This window comes from Schistocerca serialis, chromosome 6 (assembly GCF_023864345.2).
Source record: "Schistocerca serialis cubense isolate TAMUIC-IGC-003099 chromosome 6, iqSchSeri2.2, whole genome shotgun sequence".
Lineage (NCBI taxonomy): Eukaryota > Metazoa > Arthropoda > Insecta > Orthoptera > Acrididae > Schistocerca > Schistocerca serialis.
Genome location: NC_064643.1, coordinates 174,098,987 through 174,125,501, shown reverse-complemented (window position 1 = coordinate 174,125,501; position 26,515 = coordinate 174,098,987). Strand labels below are relative to the sequence as shown.

The window sequence follows — 26,515 nt, the reverse complement described above, 5'->3', positions numbered from 1 at the left end:
CTACAAGAGAAGTTATGAGGCCAAATTAAAAAAAAGAAAAAGGTGCTGTTGGCTCCCCTTCATTTTTTTTTCTTTTTATACAGCCACTCCTGCCAGCCCTGTTTCCATACCACCTTCCTGAAGTGACAAAGATACTAAAAAAAAAGGAAAAAAATGCACCGGTTCTCGTCCGATCACCGAAGTTAAGCATCATCGGGCCCGGTTAGTACTTGGATGGGTGACCGCCTGGCAACACCTCGGTGCCTCGCGTGCAGTGTTTCCTTGTGCGACTGGGCCGGCGGCGCCTTAGCGTTCGTCTGCTTACTGTGCCACGTGGATTTCTTTCTACTGAACTGTAAGTAATGGATATACTTTACGATGACAGTGAAGAGCGACAGAACAATGTTCACTGCGAGTTTGGTCGTTCCGTAGAGAAACCTTCGGCTTTTGAGATTCATCGTTGGTTAATTGAGGATTTGTTGTTGTCTACTAATGACGTACTTGGTATTCAGTTCGATACGTTCTTAAATTCAGTGTTTTTAAAACTCAAATGTTCCGATCTGTGTGATGCTGTTGTTTCTGCTCATGACGGTATTTGCAAATTTCGACACCTTAACGGAAATATTAGTAATGTCACTGTGTCTCATGCTGGTTTTGGTCTTCGACAAATACGCATATTTAACCTTCCGTTTGAAATTCGCAAGGACACTATTGCTCGTCACTTGCGGCTATATGGCACTGTGTTATCTGTTGTGAAAGAGAAGTGGTCGTCTCCGTACATTTTTGAAGTAGAGAACGGTGTGCGAAATGTCAAAATGGTGGTTCGGGAGCATATTCCATCTTTTGTTTTGGTTAACGGTCGCCGTGCGTTTGTCACGTACAGTGGCCAGCCACAAACTTGCTCCTTTTGTAATGGTGTCGGACATTATAGGCAGGATTGTCCGAAGCGCAAACGGCCTGTTCAGCTACCACTTGAGGCCAATTTGCAAGGAGCTAGTTTTGCTTCCGTCGCCGCTACGGTCTTGGGTTCCGCCCCCCCCCCCCCCCCCCCCCCCCGGGCCCGCGCGGCGTGCGGCAGATGTTAATCTTGCTGCCGCCGCGGAGGCGATGGATGTGTCTGCTGATGCTACTGTCTCTGTTCTTGCGACTACCTTAGGTTAGTTAGGTTTAAGTAGTTCTAAGTTCTAGGGGACTGATGACCACAGATGTTTAGTCCCATAGTGCTCAGAGCCATTTGAACCATTTTGTTAGTTGCACTATCCTGGGCGTTGTCTTTGTTAACGTTTATGCCCCGTCTGGGAACGATAAACCGGCGAGGGCTGTTTTTTATGGGCAGGAATTGTGTGCACTGCTACACCGGAATGTGGATGCTTTAGTTGTCGGCGGCGATTTTAATTGCGTTTTAGATGTTGTCGATCAGGTGCCTCGTCCTAACATTTGTCGCGAGCTCGGCGACTTGATTCGCAGTTTTCAGCTCGTTGATACGTGGCGTGTTTTAAACCCTGACGTTACCCACTATACTCATTTTTATCCCACGGGGCACAGCCGCCTGGACAGAATTTACATTTCTGCCTCGCTTTCTGCCCGTATTTGTCGCACGGAAATGTTTCCCGTGCTGTTTTCTGATCATTCCGGTTACCTCTGTCAGCTTTTATTGCCTCGCTTTTGTGTTTCCAGACGACAGAATCTGTGGAAATTTAATTGTGCTTTATTGACCGACGACCATTTTGTGCGGTGTTTTACCAATCTGTGGCATAAATTACTCGGGACTAGACGAGGTGACTGTAGTGTGCTGGAGTGGTGGGTCGGGGAGGCCAAGCCAGTGATAAGGCAGTTTTTAATTGATTTTAGCCGCGAGGCGGCTCGTTGGCGTCGCGCTACGGCCCGCTTCCATCAGGCGTGTTTACAAGACCTCGCGTGACTGCCTTGCTGCCCGCTTTTCAGCAATTTCAGCTTAAGCTTCTCGCTGATTTGCGCGCTGTTAGTGATGGTGTCGTCGTGCGCAGCCAGCCTGCGGGGGTTGTGGATGGCGAACCTTTGTCGCTTTACCATCTGACCAGGGAACGACGGAGGCGTGCCCGTCTGCAAATCAGTACTTGGAAAAAGTGCGATGGTGGACGGACTACTGTCCAGTCCGACATTGAGCGGGATATTTTTAATCATTTTAGTTCCCTCTTCCGTGCGCTGGACGTTGACTGTGATGCGTTGCGGGATTTTTTACAAGTTATACCTCATGTTTTAACTCGTGCGGATAGGACGCATTTAAATGCTGCTTATGTGCCTGACGACCTGTACGACGCTATCCGACGAAGCCCTAAGTGTAAATCGCCTGGTCCCGACGGCATTCCTTCTGAATTTTATTTGAAGTTTTATGATCTTTTTCGTGAAGTTTTTGTGGCTCTTTTAAATGAAATACGGGATGGTGCTGTTATCCCTGCTGCGTTTGAGGAGGGGGTAGTGACCTTAGTACCTAAATCGACTGCGACGCCCTGTATTGACGCTGTTCGGCCGATCACCTTACTTAACGCCGACTTTAAGATTGTGACGCGCTGTGTGGCTCAGCGCCTTAAAGTTGTTTTACCGTCGGTTCTCAGTGACAGTCAATCATGTGCGGTGCCGGGTCGAAACATTTTTGACGCCGTTCTCGCATATCGCGACTGTATCGGCTTTGTTAAACGTGCGAGAGTGCCGACAGCTGCCATCTTATTGATTGACTTCAAAAATGCTTTCGACCGCGTTAGCCATGTATACCTCCGCCAGGTTCTTGTGCGGATGGGATTCGGCCTTAAGTTTACGACTGTGGTAAAGCATCTTTTACAGAATGCGACGTCACGAGTTAGTGTCAACGGCCGCTTGACGCCGGCTTTCCGTGTTGAGCGCTCGGTGCGGCAGGGGTGTCCCCTTTCGATGGCCCTTTTTTCCGTAGCCTTAGATCCGTTGCTGCGGATTATCGGCCGCGAATGCCGCGGCATTCAGGTCGGGGCGGACCGCCTCATTTGTAAGGCATACGCCGACGACCTTGGTGTTTTTCTTGGCCATTCCGATGACGTTGATAATTTATATGGCGCACTGCAACGCTTTGAAAAAGCCACAGGTGCCATTGTCAACCCTGCTAAGACTGTTTGTTTGCCTCTTACACCCCGCGCACGGTCTTTACAGCGAAACTGGTTCTGCGTCCGCGAACAACAAAAAGTCCTAGGCGTGCTTTTTTCTTCTCACCCACAACGGATGGAGGCGCTTAATTGGCGGTCCACGCTGCACAAGGTGCGTGCCGTTGCCAAGATCTATGCGGCTCGCACGTTGGCGCTTCGTGATAAGGTGGCCTTGATCAATAATAACATTCTGGCCAGGGCGTGGTATCTCGCACAGGTCCTTCCACTGCCTCGGCAATTGGAACGTGCCCTCAAGCAAGCGGTGTATTGGTTTTTATGGCGAGGTGACATTTTTAAGGTCTCGTATGACACTTGTACTCTCAGCCCGACAGATGGTGATTTGGGTTTAGTAGATCTTCGCGCGAAGTGCTCTGCTCTGTTTTGGAAACGGACCACTGTTGTGATGGAGAGGGCGCCGAACGGTCCCACTGCGGCGGTCTTTAATCTGTATCGTCCTCCATCTGCGGCGGCGCCGGTGAATGTCTCGCACATTCCCTTTTTTCTTAATTATGTGCGTCGCTACTATATGGAAAACAGCTACTTGGAGCTCTGTGACGTTCCCAGCCTTCGTGTCAGCGATGTCGTTTCCGCTCTCCGTGGGTCTACTGCGCGTTGTAAGTGGGAGTATCGGCTACCGTGGTATAACTGGGTCACGGTATGGAAAAATCTTGCCAGCAATGTTCTTCCTCCCTCTGTACACGCAGTGTGGTACAAGGTTGTGCATCGTACCTTCCCTACGCATGCGCAGCTCCACTCCATTAATCTTCTCTCGTCTGGAGCTTGTGACCTGTGTGCTGTGGAGGATACCCTTGAACACCGTTTCGTGTGTGGCCATTTTTGCAGTGTTTGGCATACCGCCCGAGATATGGTTCGCCTTATCAATCGGGTGGATACGCGCTCTGTTTTGCCGACAGACGTCTTAATCCCTCAGTGCGCCGCCTACCCGAATACTAAGAAGAATGCCACGGTGTGGCTCCTGGGTCACACCGTTTTTGCAATGTTTTCCCTGAAATTGACAACCGAATTTGACTTTCTTACATACTTATGGACTCAGCATGAACAAATTGCAGTCATGCCTGGCTATCGTGCTAATTTCGCGAATTTTTTGCAGGTTGCCCTTGCTCATGCATTTACCCGGATGTCGATGGCTACTTAACATGGTTTGATGATTTGGTATACTCTTCTACTTAGACCGCTCGAGTTGTGTTTTCCAGGAACGTACAGTTATCGAAATTCGTGTAATCAGAGGTACTCTACTTTTTATTCTTTGTGTTCCTTTTCATTTCCGGTATGGTTTACCTTCTCCTTGTTTCTGATTATTTTTATGCTGTGGATATCGGCGATTTCTTTTTGCAGAACTGACTTTCACATGTCGGTCTCCCAAGTGGCGGCAGTCCTATTTTTAGTCCTTTCCTGTATTACCGCGCAGTGACTTTCATTTTCTTCTTTTAGTTTCATTTCTACACTTGTTGGACTTTACTCCTCTGCTTTACTGGTTTGGAACTTTCCCAGTAATAGTACACCTGAGGAAGTGTTTTCTTTTTCTAGTTTTGGATTTTATCTTTTTTGTATACTGGAATCTTGTTTTTTCTGGTGGAATACTTGTCTCCATTTAGAAGATTTCATGGATTATGGCTTTTTCTTTGCACCTGCCGCTTTTTCCCGACGGACGTCGACATTCTCAAGGATGCTAACGGGGGATACGTTTTCTTTTTCGTCAGTCCGTCGTGGGACATTGAGTCAACAGTACCTAAAAAAAAAAAAAAAAAAGGTGCTGTTGGCTACCTTCCTTTTTTTTTTTTTTTTTTTCGTTTTGGTATTATGTCGCTACCCCTGCCGGCCCAATTTTCAAACTACCTACCTGTTGTGACAAAGATGCTTCCTTATGCCTTTTAAACTACTGTAATGGTACGAAAATGCAGTAATTAACTCGGTTTGAGGGAGAATGTGCTAACCAAGTTTGCAAAGAAGACTATGAAAACGACAAAACAGTACGAATCGGCAGGTGATTTCTGAAATACGTCACCGCCTATTGTTGTGTAGGAGTGTAGAGTTCCAAATTTGGTTTGTAATCATGACTTTATTCCTTAGTTGTCTCGTCTCGTCCCGCAGACGTTTGTCGTGCTTGCGCTGTCATATGGACCACGACCCGAGCGGCAGCGAGCGGCAGTCGAGCAAAGTCGGGACAAGTCGGGACGGGGACAGGGACAGGAATGGTGCGAATTGAGTGCAAACTACGCAGACACCTGGTGTGAGGCGTGGCGAGGCGAGGAAGCCCACATCGCTACCAGTGGCGCCCTCCAGCACGACACTGCACCACCCCGCACAGGCCCTCCGCTGGACACCAGGGACAAGATGCGTCCTCCGCTAGTGCCGAAGGCTGCACGCGCCCAGCGAATGACAGGAGGTGCAACGAGCAGCAGTGCGTCTCACACACGCGGCGGTGGGGCGCGCCCCCCGCACGCGTCCTCGAGGAACTGGCTGTTGCGGAAGGAAGTGCTTTCGTCAAATGCGGCGGAAAACTAACATTTTGTGTGTTGGGAAAAAAGCCGAACGCGAATTCTGCCGTGCTCCTACATTAGATGCGCGCCAAGGGCCATACCATGATGGATACACCGGTTCTCGTCCGATCACCGAAGTTAAGCATCATTGGGCCCAGTTAGTACTTGGATGGGTGACCACCTGGGAAACCTGGGTGCTGTTGGCTACCTTCCTTTTTTTTTTTTTTTTTTTTTCGTTTTGGTATTATGTCGCTACCCCTGCCGGCCCAATTTTCAAACTACCTACCTGTTGTGACAAAGATGCTTCCTTATGCCTTTTAAACTACTGTAATGGTACGAAAATGCAGTAATTAACTCGGTTTGAGGGAGAATGTGCTAACCAAGTTTGCAAAGAAGACTATGAAAACGACAAAACAGTACGAATCGGCAGGTGATTTCTGAAATACGTCACCGCCTATTGTTGTGTAGGAGTGTAGAGTTCCAAATTTGGTTTGTAATCATGACTTTATTCCTTAGTCGTCTCGTCTCGTCCCGCAGACGTTTGTCGTGCTTGCGCTGTCATATGGACCACGACCCGAGCGGCAGCGAGCGGCAGTCGAGCAAAGTCGGGACAAGTCGGGACGGGGACAGGGACAGGAATGGTGCGAATTGAGTGCAAACTACGCAGACACCTGGTGTGAGGCGTGGCGAGGCGAGGAAGCCCACATCGCTACCAGTGGCGCCCTCCAGCACGACACTGCACCACCCCGCACAGGCCCTCCGCTGGACACCAGGGACAAGATGCGTCCTCCGCTAGTGCCGAAGGCTGCACGCGCCCAGCGAATGACAGGAGGTGCAACGAGCAGCAGTGCGTCTCACACACGCGGCGGTGGGGCGCGCCCCCCGCACGCGTCCTCGAGGAACTGGCTGTTGCGGAAGGAAGTGCTTTCGTCAAATGCGGCGGAAAACTAACATTTTGTGTGTTGGGAAAAAAGCCGAACGCGAATTCTGCCGTGCTCCTACATTAGATGCGCGCCAAGGGCCATACCATGATGGATACACCGGTTCTCGTCCGATCACCGAAGTTAAGCATCATTGGGCCCAGTTAGTACTTGGATGGGTGACCACCTGGGAAACCTGGGTGCTGTTGGCTACCTTCCTTTTTTTTTTTTTTTTTTTTCGTTTTGGTATTATGTCGCTACCCCTGCCGGCCCAATTTTCAAACTACCTACCTGTTGTGACAAAGATGCTTCCTTATGCCTTTTAAACTACTGTAATGGTACGAAAATGCAGTAATTAACTCGGTTTGAGGGAGAATGTGCTAACCAAGTTTGCAAAGAAGACTATGAAAACGACAAAACAGTACGAATCGGCAGGTGATTTCTGAAATACGTCACCGCCTATTGTTGTGTAGGAGTGTAGAGTTCCAAATTTGGTTTGTAATCATGACTTTATTCCTTAGTCGTCTCGTCTCGTCCCGCAGACGTTTGTCGTGCTTGCGCTGTCATATGGACCACGACCCGAGCGGCAGCGAGCGGCAGTCGGGACAAGTCGGGACGGGGACAGGGACAGGAATGGTGCGAATTGAGTGCAAACTACGCAGACACCTGGTGTGAGGCGTGGCGAGGCGAGGAAGCCCACATCGCTACCAGTGGCGCCCTCCAGCACGACACTGCACCACCCCGCACAGGCCCTCCGCTGGACACCAGGGACAAGATGCGTCCTCCGCTAGTGCCGAAGGCTGCACGCGCCCAGCGAATGACAGGAGGTGCAACGAGCAGCAGTGCGTCTCACACACGCGGCGGTGGGGCGCGCCCCCCGCACGCGTCCTCGAGGAACTGGCTGTTGCGGAAGGAAGTGCTTTCGTCAAATGCGGCGGAAAACTAACATTTTGTGTGTTGGGAAAAAAGCCGAACGCGAATTCTGCCGTGCTCCTACATTAGATGCGCGCCAAGGGCCATACCATGATGGATACACCGGTTCTCGTCCGATCACCGAAGTTAAGCATCATTGGGCCCAGTTAGTACTTGGATGGGTGACCACCTGGGAAACCTGGGTGCTGTTGGCTACCTTCCTTTTTTTTTTTTTTTTTTTTCGTTTTGGTATTATGTCGCTACCCCTGCCGGCCCAATTTTCAAACTACCTACCTGTTGTGACAAAGATGCTTCCTTATGCCTTTTAAACTACTGTAATGGTACGAAAATGCAGTAATTAACTCGGTTTGAGGGAGAATGTGCTAACCAAGTTTGCAAAGAAGACTATGAAAACGACAAAACAGTACGAATCGGCAGGTGATTTCTGAAATACGTCACCGCCTATTGTTGTGTAGGAGTGTAGAGTTCCAAATTTGGTTTGTAATCATGACTTTATTCCTTAGTCGTCTCGTCTCGTCCCGCAGACGTTTGTCGTGCTTGCGCTGTCATATGGACCACGACCCGAGCGGCAGCGAGCGGCAGTCGGGACAAGTCGGGACGGGGACAGGGACAGGAATGGTGCGAATTGAGTGCAAACTACGCAGACACCTGGTGTGAGGCGTGGCGAGGCGAGGAAGCCCACATCGCTACCAGTGGCGCCCTCCAGCACGACACTGCACCACCCCGCACAGGCCCTCCGCTGGACACCAGGGACAAGATGCGTCCTCCGCTAGTGCCGAAGGCTGCACGCGCCCAGCGAATGACAGGAGGTGCAACGAGCAGCAGTGCGTCTCACACACGCGGCGGTGGGGCGCGCCCCCCGCACGCGTCCTCGAGGAACTGGCTGTTGCGGAAGGAAGTGCTTTCGTCAAATGCGGCGGAAAACTAACATTTTGTGTGTTGGGAAAAAAGCCGAACGCGAATTCTGCCGTGCTCCTACATTAGATGCGCGCCAAGGGCCATACCATGATGGATACACCGGTTCTCGTCCGATCACCGAAGTTAAGCATCATTGGGCCCAGTTAGTACTTGGATGGGTGACCACCTGGGAAACCTGGGTGCTGTTGGCTACCTTCCTTTTTTTTTTTTTTTTTTTCGTTTTGGTATTATGTCGCTACCCCTGCCGGCCCAATTTTCAAACTACCTACCTGTTGTGACAAAGATGCTTCCTTATGCCTTTTAAACTACTGTAATGGTACGAAAATGCAGTAATTAACTCGGTTTGAGGGAGAATGTGCTAACCAAGTTTGCAAAGAAGACTATGAAAACGACAAAACAGTACGAATCGGCAGGTGATTTCTGAAATACGTCACCGCCTATTGTTGTGTAGGAGTGTAGAGTTCCAAATTTGGTTTGTAATCATGACTTTATTCCTTAGTCGTCTCGTCTCGTCCCGCAGACGTTTGTCGTGCTTGCGCTGTCATATGGACCACGACCCGAGCGGCAGCGAGCGGCAGTCGGGACAAGTCGGGACGGGGACAGGGACAGGAATGGTGCGAATTGAGTGCAAACTACGCAGACACCTGGTGTGAGGCGTGGCGAGGCGAGGAAGCCCACATCGCTACCAGTGGCGCCCTCCAGCACGACACTGCACCACCCCGCACAGGCCCTCCGCTGGACACCAGGGACAAGATGCGTCCTCCGCTAGTGCCGAAGGCTGCACGCGCCCAGCGAATGACAGGAGGTGCAACGAGCAGCAGTGCGTCTCACACACGCGGCGGTGGGGCGCGCCCCCCGCACGCGTCCTCGAGGAACTGGCTGTTGCGGAAGGAAGTGCTTTCGTCAAATGCGGCGGAAAACTAACATTTTGTGTGTTGGGAAAAAAGCCGAACGCGAATTCTGCCGTGCTCCTACATTAGATGCGCGCCAAGGGCCATACCATGATGGATACACCGGTTCTCGTCCGATCACCGAAGTTAAGCATCATTGGGCCCAGTTAGTACTTGGATGGGTGACCACCTGGGAAACCTGGGTGCTGTTGGCTACCTTCCTTTTTTTTTTTTTTTTTTTTCGTTTTGGTATTATGTCGCTACCCCTGCCGGCCCAATTTTCAAACTACCTACCTGTTGTGACAAAGATGCTTCCTTATGCCTTTTAAACTACTGTAATGGTACGAAAATGCAGTAATTAACTCGGTTTGAGGGAGAATGTGCTAACCAAGTTTGCAAAGAAGACTATGAAAACGACAAAACAGTACGAATCGGCAGGTGATTTCTGAAATACGTCACCGCCTATTGTTGTGTAGGAGTGTAGAGTTCCAAATTTGGTTTGTAATCATGACTTTATTCCTTAGTCGTCTCGTCTCGTCCCGCAGACGTTTGTCGTGCTTGCGCTGTCATATGGACCACGACCCGAGCGGCAGCGAGCGGCAGTCGGGACAAGTCGGGACGGGGACAGGGACAGGAATGGTGCGAATTGAGTGCAAACTACGCAGACACCTGGTGTGAGGCGTGGCGAGGCGAGGAAGCCCACATCGCTACCAGTGGCGCCCTCCAGCACGACACTGCACCACCCCGCACAGGCCCTCCGCTGGACACCAGGGACAAGATGCGTCCTCCGCTAGTGCCGAAGGCTGCACGCGCCCAGCGAATGACAGGAGGTGCAACGAGCAGCAGTGCGTCTCACACACGCGGCGGTGGGGCGCGCCCCCCGCACGCGTCCTCGAGGAACTGGCTGTTGCGGAAGGAAGTGCTTTCGTCAAATGCGGCGGAAAACTAACATTTTGTGTGTTGGGAAAAAAACCGAACGCGAATTCTGCCGTGCTCCTACATTAGATGCGCGCCAAGGGCCATACCATGATGGATACACCGGTTCTCGTCCGATCACCGAAGTTAAGCATCATTGGGCCCAGTTAGTACTTGGATGGGTGACCACCTGGGAAACCTGGGTGCTGTTGGCTACCTTCCTTTTTTTTTTTTTTTTTTTCGTTTTGGTATTATGTCGCTACCCCTGCCGGCCCAATTTTCAAACTACCTACCTGTTGTGACAAAGATGCTTCCTTATGCCTTTTAAACTACTGTAATGGTACGAAAATGCAGTAATTAACTCGGTTTGAGGGAGAATGTGCTAACCAAGTTTGCAAAGAAGACTATGAAAACGACAAAACAGTACGAATCGGCAGGTGATTTCTGAAATACGTCACCGCCTATTGTTGTGTAGGAGTGTAGAGTTCCAAATTTGGTTTGTAATCATGACTTTATTCCTTAGTCGTCTCGTCTCGTCCCGCAGACGTTTGTCGTGCTTGCGCTGTCATATGGACCACGACCCGAGCGGCAGCGAGCGGCAGTCGAGCAAAGTCGGGACAAGTCGGGACGGGGACAGGGACAGGAATGGTGCGAATTGAGTGCAAACTACGCAGACACCTGGTGTGAGGCGTGGCGAGGCGAGGAAGCCCACATCGCTACCAGTGGCGCCCTCCAGCACGACACTGCACCACCCCGCACAGGCCCTCCGCTGGACACCAGGGACAAGATGCGTCCTCCGCTAGTGCCGAAGGCTGCACGCGCCCAGCGAATGACAGGAGGTGCAACGAGCAGCAGTGCGTCTCACACACGCGGCGGTGGGGCGCGCCCCCCGCACGCGTCCTCGAGGAACTGGCTGTTGCGGAAGGAAGTGCTTTCGTCAAATGCGGCGGAAAACTAACATTTTGTGTGTTGGGAAAAAAGCCGAACGCGAATTCTGCCGTGCTCCTACATTAGATGCGCGCCAAGGGCCATACCATGATGGATACACCGGTTCTCGTCCGATCACCGAAGTTAAGCATCATTGGGCCCAGTTAGTACTTGGATGGGTGACCACCTGGGAAACCTGGGTGCTGTTGGCTACCTTCCTTTTTTTTTTTTTTTTTTTTCGTTTTGGTATTATGTCGCTACCCCTGCCGGCCCAATTTTCAAACTACCTACCTGTTGTGACAAAGATGCTTCCTTATGCCTTTTAAACTACTGTAATGGTACGAAAATGCAGTAATTAACTCGGTTTGAGGGAGAATGTGCTAACCAAGTTTGCAAAGAAGACTATGAAAACGACAAAACAGTACGAATCGGCAGGTGATTTCTGAAATACGTCACCGCCTATTGTTGTGTAGGAGTGTAGAGTTCCAAATTTGGTTTGTAATCATGACTTTATTCCTTAGTCGTCTCGTCTCGTCCCGCAGACGTTTGTCGTGCTTGCGCTGTCATATGGACCACGACCCGAGCGGCAGCGAGCGGCAGTCGGGACAAGTCGGGACGGGGACAGGGACAGGAATGGTGCGAATTGAGTGCAAACTACGCAGACACCTGGTGTGAGGCGTGGCGAGGCGAGGAAGCCCACATCGCTACCAGTGGCGCCCTCCAGCACGACACTGCACCACCCCGCACAGGCCCTCCGCTGGACACCAGGGACAAGATGCGTCCTCCGCTAGTGCCGAAGGCTGCACGCGCCCAGCGAATGACAGGAGGTGCAACGAGCAGCAGTGCGTCTCACACACGCGGCGGTGGGGCGCGCCCCCCGCACGCGTCCTCGAGGAACTGGCTGTTGCGGAAGGAAGTGCTTTCGTCAAATGCGGCGGAAAACTAACATTTTGTGTGTTGGGAAAAAAGCCGAACGCGAATTCTGCCGTGCTCCTACATTAGATGCGCGCCAAGGGCCATACCATGATGGATACACCGGTTCTCGTCCGATCACCGAAGTTAAGCATCATTGGGCCCAGTTAGTACTTGGATGGGTGACCACCTGGGAAACCTGGGTGCTGTTGGCTACCTTCCTTTTTTTTTTTTTTTTTTTCGTTTTGGTATTATGTCGCTACCCCTGCCGGCCCAATTTTCAAACTACCTACCTGTTGTGACAAAGATGCTTCCTTATGCCTTTTAAACTACTGTAATGGTACGAAAATGCAGTAATTAACTCGGTTTGAGGGAGAATGTGCTAACCAAGTTTGCAAAGAAGACTATGAAAACGACAAAACAGTACGAATCGGCAGGTGATTTCTGAAATACGTCACCGCCTATTGTTGTGTAGGAGTGTAGAGTTCCAAATTTGGTTTGTAATCATGACTTTATTCCTTAGTCGTCTCGTCTCGTCCCGCAGACGTTTGTCGTGCTTGCGCTGTCATATGGACCACGACCCGAGCGGCAGCGAGCGGCAGTCGAGCAAAGTCGGGACAAGTCGGGACGGGGACAGGGACAGGAATGGTGCGAATTGAGTGCAAACTACGCAGACACCTGGTGTGAGGCGTGGCGAGGCGAGGAAGCCCACATCGCTACCAGTGGCGCCCTCCAGCACGACACTGCACCACCCCGCACAGGCCCTCCGCTGGACACCAGGGACAAGATGCGTCCTCCGCTAGTGCCGAAGGCTGCACGCGCCCAGCGAATGACAGGAGGTGCAACGAGCAGCAGTGCGTCTCACACACGCGGCGGTGGGGCGCGCCCCCCGCACGCGTCCTCGAGGAACTGGCTGTTGCGGAAGGAAGTGCTTTCGTCAAATGCGGCGGAAAACTAACATTTTGTGTGTTGGGAAAAAAGCCGAACGCGAATTCTGCCGTGCTCCTACATTAGATGCGCGCCAAGGGCCATACCATGATGGATACACCGGTTCTCGTCCGATCACCGAAGTTAAGCATCATTGGGCCCAGTTAGTACTTGGATGGGTGACCACCTGGGAAACCTGGGTGCTGTTGGCTACCTTCCTTTTTTTTTTTTTTTTTTCGTTTTGGTATTATGTCGCTACCCCTGCCGGCCCAATTTTCAAACTACCTACCTGTTGTGACAAAGATGCTTCCTTATGCCTTTTAAACTACTGTAATGGTACGAAAATGCAGTAATTAACTCGGTTTGAGGGAGAATGTGCTAACCAAGTTTGCAAAGAAGACTATGAAAACGACAAAACAGTACGAATCGGCAGGTGATTTCTGAAATACGTCACCGCCTATTGTTGTGTAGGAGTGTAGAGTTCCAAATTTGGTTTGTAATCATGACTTTATTCCTTAGTCGTCTCGTCTCGTCCCGCAGACGTTTGTCGTGCTTGCGCTGTCATATGGACCACGACCCGAGCGGCAGCGAGCGGCAGTCGAGCAAAGTCGGGACAAGTCGGGACGGGGACAGGGACAGGAATGGTGCGAATTGAGTGCAAACTACGCAGACACCTGGTGTGAGGCGTGGCGAGGCGAGGAAGCCCACATCGCTACCAGTGGCGCCCTCCAGCACGACACTGCACCACCCCGCACAGGCCCTCCGCTGGACACCAGGGACAAGATGCGTCCTCCGCTAGTGCCGAAGGCTGCACGCGCCCAGCGAATGACAGGAGGTGCAACGAGCAGCAGTGCGTCTCACACACGCGGCGGTGGGGCGCGCCCCCCGCACGCGTCCTCGAGGAACTGGCTGTTGCGGAAGGAAGTGCTTTCGTCAAATGCGGCGGAAAACTAACATTTTGTGTGTTGGGAAAAAAGCCGAACGCGAATTCTGCCGTGCTCCTACATTAGATGCGCGCCAAGGGCCATACCATGATGGATACACCGGTTCTCGTCCGATCACCGAAGTTAAGCATCATTGGGCCCAGTTAGTACTTGGATGGGTGACCACCTGGGAAACCTGGGTGCTGTTGGCTACCTTCCTTTTTTTTTTTTTTTTTTTTCGTTTTGGTATTATGTCGCTACCCCTGCCGGCCCAATTTTCAAACTACCTACCTGTTGTGACAAAGATGCTTCCTTATGCCTTTTAAACTACTGTAATGGTACGAAAATGCAGTAATTAACTCGGTTTGAGGGAGAATGTGCTAACCAAGTTTGCAAAGAAGACTATGAAAACGACAAAACAGTACGAATCGGCAGGTGATTTCTGAAATACGTCACCGCCTATTGTTGTGTAGGAGTGTAGAGTTCCAAATTTGGTTTGTAATCATGACTTTATTCCTTAGTCGTCTCGTCTCGTCCCGCAGACGTTTGTCGTGCTTGCGCTGTCATATGGACCACGACCCGAGCGGCAGCGAGCGGCAGTCGGGACAAGTCGGGACGGGGACAGGGACAGGAATGGTGCGAATTGAGTGCAAACTACGCAGACACCTGGTGTGAGGCGTGGCGAGGCGAGGAAGCCCACATCGCTACCAGTGGCGCCCTCCAGCACGACACTGCACCACCCCGCACAGGCCCTCCGCTGGACACCAGGGACAAGATGCGTCCTCCGCTAGTGCCGAAGGCTGCACGCGCCCAGCGAATGACAGGAGGTGCAACGAGCAGCAGTGCGTCTCACACACGCGGCGGTGGGGCGCGCCCCCCGCACGCGTCCTCGAGGAACTGGCTGTTGCGGAAGGAAGTGCTTTCGTCAAATGCGGCGGAAAACTAACATTTTGTGTGTTGGGAAAAAAGCCGAACGCGAATTCTGCCGTGCTCCTACATTAGATGCGCGCCAAGGGCCATACCATGATGGATACACCGGTTCTCGTCCGATCACCGAAGTTAAGCATCATTGGGCCCAGTTAGTACTTGGATGGGTGACCACCTGGGAAACCTGGGTGCTGTTGGCTACCTTCCTTTTTTTTTTTTTTTTTTTCGTTTTGGTATTATGTCGCTACCCCTGCCGGCCCAATTTTCAAACTACCTACCTGTTGTGACAAAGATGCTTCCTTATGCCTTTTAAACTACTGTAATGGTACGAAAATGCAGTAATTAACTCGGTTTGAGGGAGAATGTGCTAACCAAGTTTGCAAAGAAGACTATGAAAACGACAAAACAGTACGAATCGGCAGGTGATTTCTGAAATACGTCACCGCCTATTGTTGTGTAGGAGTGTAGAGTTCCAAATTTGGTTTGTAATCATGACTTTATTCCTTAGTCGTCTCGTCTCGTCCCGCAGACGTTTGTCGTGCTTGCGCTGTCATATGGACCACGACCCGAGCGGCAGCGAGCGGCAGTCGAGCAAAGTCGGGACAAGTCGGGACGGGGACAGGGACAGGAATGGTGCGAATTGAGTGCAAACTACGCAGACACCTGGTGTGAGGCGTGGCGAGGCGAGGAAGCCCACATCGCTACCAGTGGCGCCCTCCAGCACGACACTGCACCACCCCGCACAGGCCCTCCGCTGGACACCAGGGACAAGATGCGTCCTCCGCTAGTGCCGAAGGCTGCACGCGCCCAGCGAATGACAGGAGGTGCAACGAGCAGCAGTGCGTCTCACACACGCGGCGGTGGGGCGCGCCCCCCGCACGCGTCCTCGAGGAACTGGCTGTTGCGGAAGGAAGTGCTTTCGTCAAATGCGGCGGAAAACTAACATTTTGTGTGTTGGGAAAAAAGCCGAACGCGAATTCTGCCGTGCTCCTACATTAGATGCGCGCCAAGGGCCATACCATGATGGATACACCGGTTCTCGTCCGATCACCGAAGTTAAGCATCATTGGGCCCAGTTAGTACTTGGATGGGTGACCACCTGGGAAACCTGGGTGCTGTTGGCTACCTTCCTTTTTTTTTTTTTTTTTTCGTTTTGGTATTATGTCGCTACCCCTGCCGGCCCAATTTTCAAACTACCTACCTGTTGTGACAAAGATGCTTCCTTATGCCTTTTAAACTACTGTAATGGTACGAAAATGCAGTAATTAACTCGGTTTGAGGGAGAATGTGCTAACCAAGTTTGCAAAGAAGACTATGAAAACGACAAAACAGTACGAATCGGCAGGTGATTTCTGAAATACGTCACCGCCTATTGTTGTGTAGGAGTGTAGAGTTCCAAATTTGGTTTGTAATCATGACTTTATTCCTTAGTCGTCTCGTCTCGTCCCGCAGACGTTTGTCGTGCTTGCGCTGTCATATGGACCACGACCCGAGCGGCAGCGAGCGGCAGTCGAGCAAAGTCGGGACAAGTCGGGACGGGGACAGGGACAGGAATGGTGCGAATTGAGTGCAAACTACGCAGACACCTGGTGTGAGGCGTGGCGAGGCGAGGAAGCCCACATCGCTACCAGTGGCGCCCTCCAGCACGACACTGCACCACCCCGCACAGGCCCTCCGCTGGACACCAGGGACAAGATGCGTCCTCCGCTAGTGCCGAAGGCTGCACGCGCCCAGCGAATGACAGGAGGTGCAACGAGCAGCAGTGCGTCTCACACACGCGGCGGTGGGGCGCGCCCCCCGCACGCGTCCTCGAGGAACTGGCTGTTGCGGAAGGAAGTGCTTTCGTCAAATGCGGCGGAAAACTAACATTTTGTGTGTTGGGAAAAAAGCCGAACGCGAATTCTGCCGTGCTCCTACATTAGATGCGCGCCAAGGGCCATACCATGATGGATACACCGGTTCTCGTCCGATCACCGAAGTTAAGCATCATTGGGCCCAGTTAGTACTTGGATGGGTGACCACCTGGGAAACCTGGGTGCTGTTGGCTACCTTCCTTTTTTTTTTTTTTTTTTTTCGTTTTGGTATTATGTCGCTACCCCTGCCGGCCCAATTTTCAAACTACCTACCTGTTGTGACAAAGATGCTTCCTTATGCCTTTTAAACTACTGTAATGGTACGAAAATGCAGTAATTAACTCGGTTTGAGGGAGAATGTGCTAACCAAGTTTGCAAAGAAGACTATGAAAACGACAAAACAGTACGAATCGGCAGGTGATTTCTGAAATACGTCACCGCCTATTGTTGTGTAGGAGTGTAGAGTTCCAAATTTGGTTTGTAATCATGACTTTATTCCTTAGTCGTCTCGTCTCGTCCCGCAGACGTTTGTCGTGCTTGCGCTGTCATATGGACCACGACCCGAGCGGCAGCGAGCGGCAGTCGGGACAAGTCGGGACGGGGACAGGGACAGGAATGGTGCGAATTGAGTGCAAACTACGCAGACACCTGGTGTGAGGCGTGGCGAGGCGAGGAAGCCCACATCGCTACCAGTGGCGCCCTCCAGCACGACACTGCACCACCCCGCACAGGCCCTCCGCTGGACACCAGGGACAAGATGCGTCCTCCGCTAGTGCCGAAGGCTGCACGCGCCCAGCGAATGACAGGAGGTGCAACGAGCAGCAGTGCGTCTCACACACGCGGCGGTGGGGCGCGCCCCCCGCACGCGTCCTCGAGGAACTGGCTGTTGCGGAAGGAAGTGCTTTCGTCAAATGCGGCGGAAAACTAACATTTTGTGTGTTGGGAAAAAAGCCGAACGCGAATTCTGCCGTGCTCCTACATTAGATGCGCGCCAAGGGCCATACCATGATGGATACACCGGTTCTCGTCCGATCACCGAAGTTAAGCATCATTGGGCCCAGTTAGTACTTGGATGGGTGACCACCTGGGAAACCTGGGTGCTGTTGGCTACCTTCCTTTTTTTTTTTTTTTTTTTCGTTTTGGTATTATGTCGCTACCCCTGCCGGCCCAATTTTCAAACTACCTACCTGTTGTGACAAAGATGCTTCCTTATGCCTTTTAAACTACTGTAATGGTACGAAAATGCAGTAATTAACTCGGTTTGAGGGAGAATGTGCTAACCAAGTTTGCAAAGAAGACTATGAAAACGACAAAACAGTACGAATCGGCAGGTGATTTCTGAAATACGTCACCGCCTATTGTTGTGTAGGAGTGTAGAGTTCCAAATTTGGTTTGTAATCATGACTTTATTCCTTAGTCGTCTCGTCTCGTCCCGCAGACGTTTGTCGTGCTTGCGCTGTCATATGGACCACGACCCGAGCGGCAGCGAGCGGCAGTCGAGCAAAGTCGGGACAAGTCGGGACGGGGACAGGGACAGGAATGGTGCGAATTGAGTGCAAACTACGCAGACACCTGGTGTGAGGCGTGGCGAGGCGAGGAAGCCCACATCGCTACCAGTGGCGCCCTCCAGCACGACACTGCACCACCCCGCACAGGCCCTCCGCTGGACACCAGGGACAAGATGCGTCCTCCGCTAGTGCCGAAGGCTGCACGCGCCCAGCGAATGACAGGAGGTGCAACGAGCAGCAGTGCGTCTCACACACGCGGCGGTGGGGCGCGCCCCCCGCACGCGTCCTCGAGGAACTGGCTGTTGCGGAAGGAAGTGCTTTCGTCAAATGCGGCGGAAAACTAACATTTTGTGTGTTGGGAAAAAAGCCGAACGCGAATTCTGCCGTGCTCCTACATTAGATGCGCGCCAAGGGCCATACCATGATGGATACACCGGTTCTCGTCCGATCACCGAAGTTAAGCATCATTGGGCCCAGTTAGTACTTGGATGGGTGACCACCTGGGAAACCTGGGTGCTGTTGGCTACCTTCCTTTTTTTTTTTTTTTTTTTTCGTTTTGGTATTATGTCGCTACCCCTGCCGGCCCAATTTTCAAACTACCTACCTGTTGTGACAAAGATGCTTCCTTATGCCTTTTAAACTACTGTAATGGTACGAAAATGCAGTAATTAACTCGGTTTGAGGGAGAATGTGCTAACCAAGTTTGCAAAGAAGACTATGAAAACGACAAAACAGTACGAATCGGCAGGTGATTTCTGAAATACGTCACCGCCTATTGTTGTGTAGGAGTGTAGAGTTCCAAATTTGGTTTGTAATCATGACTTTATTCCTTAGTCGTCTCGTCTCGTCCCGCAGACGTTTGTCGTGCTTGCGCTGTCATATGGACCACGACCCGAGCGGCAGCGAGCGGCAGTCGGGACAAGTCGGGACGGGGACAGGGACAGGAATGGTGCGAATTGAGTGCAAACTACGCAGACACCTGGTGTGAGGCGTGGCGAGGCGAGGAAGCCCACATCGCTACCAGTGGCGCCCTCCAGCACGACACTGCACCACCCCGCACAGGCCCTCCGCTGGACACCAGGGACAAGATGCGTCCTCCGCTAGTGCCGAAGGCTGCACGCGCCCAGCGAATGACAGGAGGTGCAACGAGCAGCAGTGCGTCTCACACACGCGGCGGTGGGGCGCGCCCCCCGCACGCGTCCTCGAGGAACTGGCTGTTGCGGAAGGAAGTGCTTTCGTCAAATGCGGCGGAAAACTAACATTTTGTGTGTTGGGAAAAAAGCCGAACGCGAATTCTGCCGTGCTCCTACATTAGATGCGCGCCAAGGGCCATACCATGATGGATACACCGGTTCTCGTCCGATCACCGAAGTTAAGCATCATTGGGCCCAGTTAGTACTTGGATGGGTGACCACCTGGGAAACCTGGGTGCTGTTGGCTACCTTCCTTTTTTTTTTTTTTTTTTTTCGTTTTGGTATTATGTCGCTACCCCTGCCGGCCCAATTTTCAAACTACCTACCTGTTGTGACAAAGATGCTTCCTTATGCCTTTTAAACTACTGTAATGGTACGAAAATGCAGTAATTAACTCGGTTTGAGGGAGAATGTGCTAACCAAGTTTGCAAAGAAGACTATGAAAACGACAAAACAGTACGAATCGGCAGGTGATTTCTGAAATACGTCACCGCCTATTGTTGTGTAGGAGTGTAGAGTTCCAAATTTGGTTTGTAATCATGACTTTATTCCTTAGTCGTCTCGTCTCGTCCCGCAGACGTTTGTCGTGCTTGCGCTGTCATATGGACCACGACCCGAGCGGCAGCGAGCGGCAGTCGGGACAAGTCGGGACGGGGACAGGGACAGGAATGGTGCGAATTGAGTGCAAACTACGCAGACACCTGGTGTGAGGCGTGGCGAGGCGAGGAAGCCCACATCGCTACCAGTGGCGCCCTCCAGCACGACACTGCACCACCCCGCACAGGCCCTCCGCTGGACACCAGGGACAAGATGCGTCCTCCGCTAGTGCCGAAGGCTGCACGCGCCCAGCGAATGACAGGAGGTGCAACGAGCAGCAGTGCGTCTCACACACGCGGCGGTGGGGCGCGCCCCCCGCACGCGTCCTCGAGGAACTGGCTGTTGCGGAAGGAAGTGCTTTCGTCAAATGCGGCGGAAAACTAACATTTTGTGTGTTGGGAAAAAAGCCGAACGCGAATTCTGCCGTGCTCCTACATTAGATGCGCGCCAAGGGCCATACCATGATGGATACACCGGTTCTCGTCCGATCACCGAAGTTAAGCATCATTGGGCCCAGTTAGTACTTGGATGGGTGACCACCTGGGAAACCTGGGTGCTGTTGGCTACCTTCCTTTTTTTTTTTTTTTTTTTCGTTTTGGTATTATGTCGCTACCCCTGCCGGCCCAATTTTCAAACTACCTACCTGTTGTGACAAAGATGCTTCCTTATGCCTTTTAAACTACTGTAATGGTACGAAAATGCAGTAATTAACTCGGTTTGAGGGAGAATGTGCTAACCAAGTTTGCAAAGAAGACTATGAAAACGACAAAACAGTACGAATCGGCAGGTGATTTCTGAAATACGTCACCGCCTATTGTTGTGTAGGAGTGTAGAGTTCCAAATTTGGTTTGTAATCATGACTTTATTCCTTAGTCGTCTCGTCTCGTCCCGCAGACGTTTGTCGTGCTTGCGCTGTCATATGGACCACGACCCGAGCGGCAGCGAGCGGCAGTCGAGCAAAGTCGGGACAAGTCGGGACGGGGACAGGGACAGGAATGGTGCGAATTGAGTGCAAACTACGCAGACACCTGGTGTGAGGCGTGGCGAGGCGAGGAAGCCCACATCGCTACCAGTGGCGCCCTCCAGCACGACACTGCACCACCCCGCACAGGCCCTCCGCTGGACACCAGGGACAAGATGCGTCCTCCGCTAGTGCCGAAGGCTGCACGCGCCCAGCGAATGACAGGAGGTGCAACGAGCAGCAGTGCGTCTCACACACGCGGCGGTGGGGCGCGCCCCCCGCACGCGTCCTCGAGGAACTGGCTGTTGCGGAAGGAAGTGCTTTCGTCAAATGCGGCGGAAAACTAACATTTTGTGTGTTGGGAAAAAAGCCGAACGCGAATTCTGCCGTGCTCCTACATTAGATGCGCGCCAAGGGCCATACCATGATGGATACACCGGTTCTCGTCCGATCACCGAAGTTAAGCATCATTGGGCCCAGTTAGTACTTGGATGGGTGACCACCTGGGAAACCTGGGTGCTGTTGGCTACCTTCCTTTTTTTTTTTTTTTTTTCGTTTTGGTATTATGTCGCTACCCCTGCCGGCCCAATTTTCAAACTACCTACCTGTTGTGACAAAGATGCTTCCTTATGCCTTTTAAACTACTGTAATGGTACGAAAATGCAGTAATTAACTCGGTTTGAGGGAGAATGTGCTAACCAAGTTTGCAAAGAAGACTATGAAAACGACAAAACAGTACGAATCGGCAGGTGATTTCTGAAATACGTCACCGCCTATTGTTGTGTAGGAGTGTAGAGTTCCAAATTTGGTTTGTAATCATGACTTTATTCCTTAGTCGTCTCGTCTCGTCCCGCAGACGTTTGTCGTGCTTGCGCTGTCATATGGACCACGACCCGAGCGGCAGCGAGCGGCAGTCGAGCAAAGTCGGGACAAGTCGGGACGGGGACAGGGACAGGAATGGTGCGAATTGAGTGCAAACTACGCAGACACCTGGTGTGAGGCGTGGCGAGGCGAGGAAGCCCACATCGCTACCAGTGGCGCCCTCCAGCACGACACTGCACCACCCCGCACAGGCCCTCCGCTGGACACCAGGGACAAGATGCGTCCTCCGCTAGTGCCGAAGGCTGCACGCGCCCAGCGAATGACAGGAGGTGCAACGAGCAGCAGTGCGTCTCACACACGCGGCGGTGGGGCGCGCCCCCCGCACGCGTCCTCGAGGAACTGGCTGTTGCGGAAGGAAGTGCTTTCGTCAAATGCGGCGGAAAACTAACATTTTGTGTGTTGGGAAAAAAGCCGAACGCGAATTCTGCCGTGCTCCTACATTAGATGCGCGCCAAGGGCCATACCATGATGGATACACCGGTTCTCGTCCGATCACCGAAGTTAAGCATCATTGGGCCCAGTTAGTACTTGGATGGGTGACCACCTGGGAAACCTGGGTGCTGTTGGCTACCTTCCTTTTTTTTTTTTTTTTTTTTCGTTTTGGTATTATGTCGCTACCCCTGCCGGCCCAATTTTCAAACTACCTACCTGTTGTGACAAAGATGCTTCCTTATGCCTTTTAAACTACTGTAATGGTACGAAAATGCAGTAATTAACTCGGTTTGAGGGAGAATGTGCTAACCAAGTTTGCAAAGAAGACTATGAAAACGACAAAACAGTACGAATCGGCAGGTGATTTCTGAAATACGTCACCGCCTATTGTTGTGTAGGAGTGTAGAGTTCCAAATTTGGTTTGTAATCATGACTTTATTCCTTAGTCGTCTCGTCTCGTCCCGCAGACGTTTGTCGTGCTTGCGCTGTCATATGGACCACGACCCGAGCGGCAGCGAGCGGCAGTCGAGCAAAGTCGGGACAAGTCGGGACGGGGACAGGGACAGGAATGGTGCGAATTGAGTGCAAACTACGCAGACACCTGGTGTGAGGCGTGGCGAGGCGAGGAAGCCCACATCGCTACCAGTGGCGCCCTCCAGCACGACACTGCACCACCCCGCACAGGCCCTCCGCTGGACACCAGGGACAAGATGCGTCCTCCGCTAGTGCCGAAGGCTGCACGCGCCCAGCGAATGACAGGAGGTGCAACGAGCAGCAGTGCGTCTCACACACGCGGCGGTGGGGCGCGCCCCCCGCACGCGTCCTCGAGGAACTGGCTGTTGCGGAAGGAAGTGCTTTCGTCAAATGCGGCGGAAAACTAACATTTTGTGTGTTGGGAAAAAAGCCGAACGCGAATTCTGCCGTGCTCCTACATTAGATGCGCGCCAAGGGCCATACCATGATGGATACACCGGTTCTCGTCCGATCACCGAAGTTAAGCATCATTGGGCCCAGTTAGTACTTGGATGGGTGACCACCTGGGAAACCTGGGTGCTGTTGGCTACCTTCCTTTTTTTTTTTTTTTTTTTTCGTTTTGGTATTATGTCGCTACCCCTGCCGGCCCAATTTTCAAACTACCTACCTGTTGTGACAAAGATGCTTCCTTATGCCTTTTAAACTACTGTAATGGTACGAAAATGCAGTAATTAACTCGGTTTGAGGGAGAATGTGCTAACCAAGTTTGCAAAGAAGACTATGAAAACGACAAAACAGTACGAATCGGCAGGTGATTTCTGAAATACGTCACCGCCTATTGTTGTGTAGGAGTGTAGAGTTCCAAATTTGGTTTGTAATCATGACTTTATTCCTTAGTCGTCTCGTCTCGTCCCGCAGACGTTTGTCGTGCTTGCGCTGTCATATGGACCACGACCCGAGCGGCAGCGAGCGGCAGTCGGGACAAGTCGGGACGGGGACAGGGACAGGAATGGTGCGAATTGAGTGCAAACTACGCAGACACCTGGTGTGAGGCGTGGCGAGGCGAGGAAGCCCACATCGCTACCAGTGGCGCCCTCCAGCACGACACTGCACCACCCCGCACAGGCCCTCCGCTGGACACCAGGGACAAGATGCGTCCTCCGCTAGTGCCGAAGGCTGCACGCGCCCAGCGAATGACAGGAGGTGCAACGAGCAGCAGTGCGTCTCACACACGCGGCGGTGGGGCGCGCCCCCCGCACGCGTCCTCGAGGAACTGGCTGTTGCGGAAGGAAGTGCTTTCGTCAAATGCGGCGGAAAACTAACATTTTGTGTGTTGGGAAAAAAGCCGAACGCGAATTCTGCCGTGCTCCTACATTAGATGCGCGCCAAGGGCCATACCATGATGGATACACCGGTTCTCGTCCGATCACCGAAGTTAAGCATCATTGGGCCCAGTTAGTACTTGGATGGGTGACCACCTGGGAAACCTGGGTGCTGTTGGCTACCTTCCTTTTTTTTTTTTTTTTTTTCGTTTTGGTATTATGTCGCTACCCCTGCCGGCCCAATTTTCAAACTACCTACCTGTTGTGACAAAGATGCTTCCTTATGCCTTTTAAACTACTGTAATGGTACGAAAATGCAGTAATTAACTCGGTTTGAGGGAGAATGTGCTAACCAAGTTTGCAAAGAAGACTATGAAAACGACAAAACAGTACGAATCGGCAGGTGATTTCTGAAATACGTCACCGCCTATTGTTGTGTAGGAGTGTAGAGTTCCAAATTTGGTTTGTAATCATGACTTTATTCCTTAGTCGTCTCGTCTCGTCCCGCAGACGTTTGTCGTGCTTGCGCTGTCATATGGACCACGACCCGAGCGGCAGCGAGCGGCAGTCGAGCAAAGTCGGGACAAGTCGGGACGGGGACAGGGACAGGAATGGTGCGAATTGAGTGCAAACTACGCAGACACCTGGTGTGAGGCGTGGCGAGGCGAGGAAGCCCACATCGCTACCAGTGGCGCCCTCCAGCACGACACTGCACCACCCCGCACAGGCCCTCCGCTGGACACCAGGGACAAGATGCGTCCTCCGCTAGTGCCGAAGGCTGCACGCGCCCAGCGAATGACAGGAGGTGCAACGAGCAGCAGTGCGTCTCACACACGCGGCGGTGGGGCGCGCCCCCCGCACGCGTCCTCGAGGAACTGGCTGTTGCGGAAGGAAGTGCTTTCGTCAAATGCGGCGGAAAACTAACATTTTGTGTGTTGGGAAAAAAGCCGAACGCGAATTCTGCCGTGCTCCTACATTAGATGCGCGCCAAGGGCCATACCATGATGGATACACCGGTTCTCGTCCGATCACCGAAGTTAAGCATCATTGGGCCCAGTTAGTACTTGGATGGGTGACCACCTGGGAAACCTGGGTGCTGTTGGCTACCTTCCTTTTTTTTTTTTTTTTTTCGTTTTGGTATTATGTCGCTACCCCTGCCGGCCCAATTTTCAAACTACCTACCTGTTGTGACAAAGATGCTTCCTTATGCCTTTTAAACTACTGTAATGGTACGAAAATGCAGTAATTAACTCGGTTTGAGGGAGAATGTGCTAACCAAGTTTGCAAAGAAGACTATGAAAACGACAAAACAGTACGAATCGGCAGGTGATTTCTGAAATACGTCACCGCCTATTGTTGTGTAGGAGTGTAGAGTTCCAAATTTGGTTTGTAATCATGACTTTATTCCTTAGTCGTCTCGTCTCGTCCCGCAGACGTTTGTCGTGCTTGCGCTGTCATATGGACCACGACCCGAGCGGCAGCGAGCGGCAGTCGAGCAAAGTCGGGACAAGTCGGGACGGGGACAGGGACAGGAATGGTGCGAATTGAGTGCAAACTACGCAGACACCTGGTGTGAGGCGTGGCGAGGCGAGGAAGCCCACATCGCTACCAGTGGCGCCCTCCAGCACGACACTGCACCACCCCGCACAGGCCCTCCGCTGGACACCAGGGACAAGATGCGTCCTCCGCTAGTGCCGAAGGCTGCACGCGCCCAGCGAATGACAGGAGGTGCAACGAGCAGCAGTGCGTCTCACACACGCGGCGGTGGGGCGCGCCCCCCGCACGCGTCCTCGAGGAACTGGCTGTTGCGGAAGGAAGTGCTTTCGTCAAATGCGGCGGAAAACTAACATTTTGTGTGTTGGGAAAAAAGCCGAACGCGAATTCTGCCGTGCTCCTACATTAGATGCGCGCCAAGGGCCATACCATGATGGATACACCGGTTCTCGTCCGATCACCGAAGTTAAGCATCATTGGGCCCAGTTAGTACTTGGATGGGTGACCACCTGGGAAACCTGGGTGCTGTTGGCTACCTTCCTTTTTTTTTTTTTTTTTTTTCGTTTTGGTATTATGTCGCTACCCCTGCCGGCCCAATTTTCAAACTACCTACCTGTTGTGACAAAGATGCTTCCTTATGCCTTTTAAACTACTGTAATGGTACGAAAATGCAGTAATTAACTCGGTTTGAGGGAGAATGTGCTAACCAAGTTTGCAAAGAAGACTATGAAAACGACAAAACAGTACGAATCGGCAGGTGATTTCTGAAATACGTCACCGCCTATTGTTGTGTAGGAGTGTAGAGTTCCAAATTTGGTTTGTAATCATGACTTTATTCCTTAGTCGTCTCGTCTCGTCCCGCAGACGTTTGTCGTGCTTGCGCTGTCATATGGACCACGACCCGAGCGGCAGCGAGCGGCAGTCGGGACAAGTCGGGACGGGGACAGGGACAGGAATGGTGCGAATTGAGTGCAA

At 52.1% G+C, this 26,515-nt stretch overlaps 23 non-coding genes across 23 annotated transcripts; all 23 read left to right on the top strand.

Moving 5' to 3' along the window:
* Positions 1-5,719: 5,719 nt before the first annotated feature.
* Positions 5,720-5,838, top strand: LOC126485224 (5S ribosomal RNA). Its single transcript, XR_007587947.1, has one exon. It is a non-coding gene; the product is annotated as a 5S ribosomal RNA (ribosomal RNA).
* An 807-nt stretch (positions 5,839-6,645) lies between these two features.
* Positions 6,646-6,764, top strand: LOC126485223 (5S ribosomal RNA). Its single transcript, XR_007587946.1, has one exon. It is a non-coding gene; the product is annotated as a 5S ribosomal RNA (ribosomal RNA).
* A 796-nt stretch (positions 6,765-7,560) lies between these two features.
* On the top strand, positions 7,561-7,679 carry LOC126485222 (5S ribosomal RNA). The gene has a single exon (XR_007587945.1). It is a non-coding gene; the product is annotated as a 5S ribosomal RNA (ribosomal RNA).
* Positions 7,680-8,475: 796 nt separating this feature from the next.
* On the top strand, positions 8,476-8,594 carry LOC126485221 (5S ribosomal RNA). Its single transcript, XR_007587944.1, has one exon. It is a non-coding gene; the product is annotated as a 5S ribosomal RNA (ribosomal RNA).
* Positions 8,595-9,389: 795 nt separating this feature from the next.
* Positions 9,390-9,508, top strand: LOC126485220 (5S ribosomal RNA). The gene has a single exon (XR_007587943.1). It is a non-coding gene; the product is annotated as a 5S ribosomal RNA (ribosomal RNA).
* A 796-nt stretch (positions 9,509-10,304) lies between these two features.
* LOC126485219 (5S ribosomal RNA) lies at positions 10,305-10,423 on the top strand. Its single transcript, XR_007587942.1, has one exon. It is a non-coding gene; the product is annotated as a 5S ribosomal RNA (ribosomal RNA).
* Positions 10,424-11,228: 805 nt separating this feature from the next.
* LOC126485218 (5S ribosomal RNA) lies at positions 11,229-11,347 on the top strand. Its single transcript, XR_007587941.1, has one exon. It is a non-coding gene; the product is annotated as a 5S ribosomal RNA (ribosomal RNA).
* A 796-nt stretch (positions 11,348-12,143) lies between these two features.
* On the top strand, positions 12,144-12,262 carry LOC126485217 (5S ribosomal RNA). Its single transcript, XR_007587940.1, has one exon. It is a non-coding gene; the product is annotated as a 5S ribosomal RNA (ribosomal RNA).
* An 805-nt stretch (positions 12,263-13,067) lies between these two features.
* LOC126485216 (5S ribosomal RNA) lies at positions 13,068-13,186 on the top strand. Its single transcript, XR_007587939.1, has one exon. It is a non-coding gene; the product is annotated as a 5S ribosomal RNA (ribosomal RNA).
* Positions 13,187-13,990: 804 nt separating this feature from the next.
* LOC126485215 (5S ribosomal RNA) lies at positions 13,991-14,109 on the top strand. Its single transcript, XR_007587938.1, has one exon. It is a non-coding gene; the product is annotated as a 5S ribosomal RNA (ribosomal RNA).
* Positions 14,110-14,905: 796 nt separating this feature from the next.
* On the top strand, positions 14,906-15,024 carry LOC126485212 (5S ribosomal RNA). The gene has a single exon (XR_007587936.1). It is a non-coding gene; the product is annotated as a 5S ribosomal RNA (ribosomal RNA).
* An 805-nt stretch (positions 15,025-15,829) lies between these two features.
* LOC126485211 (5S ribosomal RNA) lies at positions 15,830-15,948 on the top strand. Its single transcript, XR_007587935.1, has one exon. It is a non-coding gene; the product is annotated as a 5S ribosomal RNA (ribosomal RNA).
* An 804-nt stretch (positions 15,949-16,752) lies between these two features.
* Positions 16,753-16,871, top strand: LOC126485210 (5S ribosomal RNA). Its single transcript, XR_007587934.1, has one exon. It is a non-coding gene; the product is annotated as a 5S ribosomal RNA (ribosomal RNA).
* Positions 16,872-17,667: 796 nt separating this feature from the next.
* Positions 17,668-17,786, top strand: LOC126485209 (5S ribosomal RNA). The gene has a single exon (XR_007587933.1). It is a non-coding gene; the product is annotated as a 5S ribosomal RNA (ribosomal RNA).
* An 805-nt stretch (positions 17,787-18,591) lies between these two features.
* On the top strand, positions 18,592-18,710 carry LOC126485208 (5S ribosomal RNA). The gene has a single exon (XR_007587932.1). It is a non-coding gene; the product is annotated as a 5S ribosomal RNA (ribosomal RNA).
* Positions 18,711-19,506: 796 nt separating this feature from the next.
* Positions 19,507-19,625, top strand: LOC126485207 (5S ribosomal RNA). Its single transcript, XR_007587931.1, has one exon. It is a non-coding gene; the product is annotated as a 5S ribosomal RNA (ribosomal RNA).
* A 796-nt stretch (positions 19,626-20,421) lies between these two features.
* On the top strand, positions 20,422-20,540 carry LOC126485206 (5S ribosomal RNA). The gene has a single exon (XR_007587930.1). It is a non-coding gene; the product is annotated as a 5S ribosomal RNA (ribosomal RNA).
* An 805-nt stretch (positions 20,541-21,345) lies between these two features.
* Positions 21,346-21,464, top strand: LOC126485205 (5S ribosomal RNA). Its single transcript, XR_007587929.1, has one exon. It is a non-coding gene; the product is annotated as a 5S ribosomal RNA (ribosomal RNA).
* An 804-nt stretch (positions 21,465-22,268) lies between these two features.
* On the top strand, positions 22,269-22,387 carry LOC126485204 (5S ribosomal RNA). The gene has a single exon (XR_007587928.1). It is a non-coding gene; the product is annotated as a 5S ribosomal RNA (ribosomal RNA).
* Positions 22,388-23,193: 806 nt separating this feature from the next.
* On the top strand, positions 23,194-23,312 carry LOC126485203 (5S ribosomal RNA). Its single transcript, XR_007587927.1, has one exon. It is a non-coding gene; the product is annotated as a 5S ribosomal RNA (ribosomal RNA).
* Positions 23,313-24,108: 796 nt separating this feature from the next.
* Positions 24,109-24,227, top strand: LOC126485201 (5S ribosomal RNA). The gene has a single exon (XR_007587925.1). It is a non-coding gene; the product is annotated as a 5S ribosomal RNA (ribosomal RNA).
* Positions 24,228-25,032: 805 nt separating this feature from the next.
* Positions 25,033-25,151, top strand: LOC126485200 (5S ribosomal RNA). The gene has a single exon (XR_007587924.1). It is a non-coding gene; the product is annotated as a 5S ribosomal RNA (ribosomal RNA).
* An 804-nt stretch (positions 25,152-25,955) lies between these two features.
* Positions 25,956-26,074, top strand: LOC126485199 (5S ribosomal RNA). The gene has a single exon (XR_007587923.1). It is a non-coding gene; the product is annotated as a 5S ribosomal RNA (ribosomal RNA).
* The last annotated feature ends 441 nt before the right edge of the window (positions 26,075-26,515 follow it).